The sequence below is a fragment of the Drosophila willistoni genome, unplaced genomic scaffold, assembly GCF_018902025.1.
Source record: "Drosophila willistoni isolate 14030-0811.24 unplaced genomic scaffold, UCI_dwil_1.1 Seg789, whole genome shotgun sequence".
NCBI classification, from domain to species: domain Eukaryota; kingdom Metazoa; phylum Arthropoda; class Insecta; order Diptera; family Drosophilidae; genus Drosophila; species Drosophila willistoni.
This window is the reverse complement of record NW_025814691.1, coordinates 1-5,817: the sequence shown is the minus strand read 5'-3', so window position 1 is coordinate 5,817 and position 5,817 is coordinate 1.

Genomic DNA, 5,817 nt, shown 5'->3' with positions numbered 1-5,817 from the left:
CAAAGTCACTTTACTCGTTGCGAAATCAAAGATAGCACCTACAAAGACACAGTCATTGCCTAAGTTAGAACTGTGTTGTTGCTCAGTCGGACTTGGCGCAAATTCAAAAGGACATTAAAATTATACATCGACAAGGTATACTTTTGGACCGATTCAAAAATTGTTCTACAATGGCTGAAACTTCATGCATCAACACTAAATTGTTTATAGCAAATAGAGTATCAGAGTTACAACAACACACGAAAGAAATAATATGGAAGCACGTCCCTTCTAACAAGAATGCAGCAGACATTGTTTCTCGTGGTTGTCGGACATCAGAGCTGCAAACAAGCATGTGGATAACAGGGCAAACTTTCTTAAAATTGTCTAAGGCCGAATGGCCAATTCTTAGGGAACCACTTCCGCCGCCTATCGAAGTAAGAACCAAGTCAACACTTCTTTGTAGCAGAGCAGACAACGCTAATTCACAATCTATTCTAAATATGATCATAAATAATTCTTCATCGTATATTCGAATCGTTCGAATTGTTTCATACCTCTATCGCAGCGTGAACAAAGTGAAGCCTGATCGCACTCTAAGTTCATCATCAATAGCCGGAGAAATATACCTAGCGTAAAATCTGAAATAGGTACTCAACAACTAAAGTATTCTGCGAAACTGGATGCACACCCAAATGTTCTTGCCGATTCCCTTACGCGAACTAATAATAGAACTCGTCTTAAAAGAAATGACAGACCAACCCAATAACAAGTGATTAGGGCCGCCTGCAATATCCCCAGGATTTATCTTAAGTACTAGTCTAAAAAAAAATATCTCAAACTTGTTGTTAGGCTCTAATTTAAGAGTAGATTCAACAAATATATATTAAACGTTAAAAAAAAAAAAGTCACTGTTTTCGAAAGATCGTTTCAATGGGAGCTTTGTGATATAGTCACCCGATCTTGATCAAATTTGGCATAGTCGTTTATATGTGTAATTAACTCACCAATATTACATTATATCACCAATTCCACGACAGTAGCTCAGAAAATAACGAAGTTATAAGAAAAGTCACTGTTCGTGACTTTGTCATTTGTATGGGAGCTATATGATATAGTGATCCGATCCGGCTGAATCCGAGATATACAACGCCTGCATTATATAGAAAACTACATGCAAAATTTCAGCTCTGTAGCTCTTTCGTCTAGGAGGAGTTTGCGTTGATCCAGACGCACCGGCTATTTGAACTCGTCTCGTCGTGCTGATCAAGAATATATATACTTTATATGGTTGGAGATGCTTGCTTCTATGCGTTGCACACTTTTGACCAAAATTAATATACCCTTTTGCAAGGGTATAATAAAACAGGAACCATGGACTTACCGAAAACTTTGAATATCATTATTTAAAAGTAAATTTAACACTAATAGACATTTAGTCAGCCATCTTAAGAGCCATCGGAATGAAATTTTTTGGGGTCTTTTTATTACCCGGGAAAAATAAAGTATGAAATTGCCTATAATAATTTAATGCAACAAGCACAGGAATTAAATGCATAATCATATTCAATACCTAACAGAAAAACTAAGTAGGGAAATTAATGGAATTGGTTCAATATACAAATATCTTTTTGGTCTCTTGATCAAGATGATAAAGGCGAAAGAAAAAATAAATAATCTTCAAAGCAATATTAATAAAGGTTTAGAAGTACTAACAATCTCAAGGAAGAAAAGAAAAATCAGTAAAATTAGAAGTTCTAGAATTTTCAAACCAAAACTTTTAAAACATATTCACTTAAATCATGTTAATTCGGAAAAACTATTGAGGTATTTATCATTTCAAACATTCCTCAAGAAATAATAAATAATAATCCTATCTTTGAGATACTTCCTTATCCAGACTAAAATATTTTGACAGGAAATTCATAGAATAACTACTATTTTAACAACAACACTTTGTTCAATAAATATCAAAGAAGCTAACTTCGGCTATGCCGAAGTTTATATACCCTTGCAGTCTTTTGGCAATAATAATTTTACTTTTTCGAAATTTCTTTCCCTGAAACTTAATTCATTCAATACACAAACAAAACATTATAACTCTTTTCAGTACAGTTTTTTCTTCTTCTTCAATCATTCCCTAAGCAAAGCACGGCACGCATACACATACAGTCTTATAGCGTTGCGTCTGTGTGTGTGTGTGTATGCATGTGCTCTGTTGATTTGATGATGACGTAGGTAGCAAGCAGCGCTTAAACCGATTTATATGGACTGTAAACTTGTGTTCTATTTATCCGATCAGATTCAAATTTTGGGATCTGAGGTTTTATATCAATACTAAACCCCCAAAAAAAATTTCACCCCGATAGCTCTTAAAGATGCTGAGTAAAACGCATACGCACAGACGGACGGACAGACGGACAGACAAAAGACGGTCAGACGGACAGACGACATGGCTATATTCGACTCAGCTTCTCATGCTGATCAAGAATATATATACTTTATGGGTCGGACACGGTCGGTTCTTCTGTGCGTTACAAAAATCTGACCAATTTTATAATACCCTCTGCAAGGTATAAAATTACAAAACAAATAGAAACTAACGAATGTATTAATAGGCATTTTAAATCAAATCCAACCACTTGTAAATACACTAAGACATAATTCTATAATTTTCAAACCTAATTACATGAACCAACATAATTGTAGCATGGAATTTACCAAAAACAAACTTAATCAAAATTGCGTAAATAACGAATTAGTAATAGAAGGCAATACATAATAAAAATTTACGATTGTGCCTTAGAACTAAACGAAATATCAATAATAAATTCATTGCTTGACTATAGCCAAAGCATTTATGTTACAAACAATATCACAACTATTTCCTTTATCCAATCAAAAGAGATAATTAACGAACATACGAAAATATATACTGCATTTCAAACTATTACATTAACCACTTTTATACTTACTATAATAAGTTTGATTACATACTTAATCTATAAGTTTAAGGCAATGCTACAAGAATTAATAATTAAGCATTTCGATCAAATAACAATCGTGGTCCCACAGAAATAATCGAAACCCCCAATTGTTGAAAAATTTAGTCCCAAATTATAAACAAAATTGATACTCCAATATTACAGCTAAGAAAAACCCTCGCTATATCCCAATGTATCCGCCTGAGGACAGGCTATTTTCTTTAGGATGGGGGAGTCATATCTTCAACTTCAATACCCTAAACCTTATAAACTTTTCGCCCCATAAAATCAAACTTTAAAGTAAACATCCGTATTTATAATAAACAATTGGACACTTGCAATAACAATTGTCCCCCTAAAAGTTAAAAGCGTGAGAACGCTAATTAAGCATTAAAATTCGGGCCAATCAAATCCGTTTATTCAACACTTGCAATAATAATTGTACCCCTAAAAGTTCAAAGCGTGAGAACGCTAATTCAGCATTTAAGTAAAATAAATAAATTCGTGCCTATATAATATAACTCTAAGACATCTTTGTAATTTAGTTTTAAGTATTCATTCATTGAACAAAGTATCACAAACCATATCTTTTTTTTCCTATCTGGAAAGACCAGAATATAATTATATATACTTCGAAATAGCCGAAGTTAGCTTTTGATTTTTTATACCCTTGCACAAAAGGTCCATTAATTTTGTCAGAAGTGTGCAAACGCATAGAAGGAAGCATTTCCGACCATGTAAGGTATATATATTCTTGATCAGCATGACGAGATGAGTTCATATAAATATGTTCCGTCCGTGAAATTTTGCATGTATATACTGTTGTATATCTTGATTCAGCCGGATCGGAGGGATCGGACTAATTCATATAGCTCCCATACAAACCGGAAAATCACGAATAGTGATTTTTCTCAATAACTTCGTTATTTTCGGAACTATTGTCGAAATTTAAAATTTAATATTGGTGAGTTTAAATATATATATACAATATAATATAAATATATATATACATATCATATAGCTCCCGTAGTAACGATCGGTCGAAAACAGTGACTTTTGACGGTGGAAAACAGTGACTTTTTTACAATAACTTCGTTACTTTTAACGCGATTGTCTCAAAATTAAACATTTGTTAGTTTAATAATATCTGTTAATGACTGTGTCGAAATTGATAAAGATCGGTTAACTATAGGAACGATCGGTGGAAAACAGTGACTTTGAACAATATCTTAGTTTTTTCCTATGCTATGATTGTAGGCCGTTCTTTTCGCAAAAACTTGGGCCTTTTTTAGAAAAAATGTTTTTGCACTTTGATGGCTATAGGTAAGAGTTACCAAAAAAGTTGCATGGGTATACAAATTTGACGCGGTTCGAAGTTAGCCCGGCTCTCTGGTTTTAATTACTTTTGATATTTTTTATCTTTCCTTATGTGCTGTTGGTATCTTATTTTTATCGTTTCTAATTTTTATGTTGTTATTTTTAGATATTTCTATAACCTCGAATAGTCTAAATAGGCTGAATTCAAGCTATATGAGCTGCTTCGTTATTTAAGAAAACTTTTGTCTCCTATTTCTATTTAAAGTCTACTGATTATTGTCTTAAATTGATTGTTAATTATACCCTTGCAAAAAAGGTTATATTAATTTTGGTCAGAAGTGTGCAACGCATAGAAGGAAGCATTTCCGACATATAAAGTATATAATTCTTGATCAGCACGACGAGACGAGTACAAATAGCCATGTCCGTCCGTCCGTCCGTCCGTCCGTCTGTCCGTCTGTTCCAGCCGTCCGTCTGATCAACGCGAACTCCTTCCTAGACCGTTAAAGCTGAAATTTTGCATGTAGGCTTGTATATACTGCAGGCTTGTATTATCTCGGATTCACCGACTCGAGATCACTTATATCATATAGCTCCCATACAAATACGAACTCACAAGCAGTGACTTTTCTTTAATAACTTCGTTATTTCTGAGCTATTGTCATGAATAATATTGGTGAGTTAATTACAATATAAACGACTGTGCCCAAATTTGATCAAGATCGGGTAAACTATTCATAATAGCTCCCATTAGGAACGATCTTTCGAAAACATGACTTTTGTCAATAACTTCGTTACTTTTGACGCGATTGCTTTCAAATTAAACATTTGTTAGTTTTATATATCTATTAATGCTGTGCCGAATTTGATAAAGATCGGGCTACTATATAAATATAGTTCCCATAGGACGATCGGTGGAAAACAGTGACTTTGATCAATATCTTCGTTATTTCCTATGCTAAGATTGTAGGCCGTTTCTTTCGCATTATTAGCCTTTTTAGCTTAACGTTTTTTCCACTTTGATGCTATAGGTAAGGAAAGAGTGACCAAATAAGTTGCAAGGGTATACAACTTTGCGCGGTCGAAGTTAGCCCGGCCCTCTGGTTTTTAACATTATTCTAGCTCTATTATATGCTAGTTCTAATCTAACTTAACTTCTTTAGCATAATCATCTAGTTATGTAAAGGTTCTATTCTATTTAGGCTATTAAAGTGGATCAGTAAATTATTTCGTTTACCAAATACGAGTCATAGGGGCAGTAATTATGCGTTACTGATGGAGTTGTGTTCAAACAGTGCACAAAATATTGTAACCATACGTACTAATCAGTTTTATCTACTGGTATGATAATGAACGAATGTATTCATTGAATGTCCTTTATTATTAAATTTTTTATTCTGTTCACATATCTGTAATGAACTCTCACTGGACCGTACTTCAGAATAAACGAATATAACTTTATGCAATTGTTGTTGCGCTTTAGTTTGGAACTGGTATTGTAGCGAAGTATTTCGTCAAGTCAAGATCTTCAGATCTT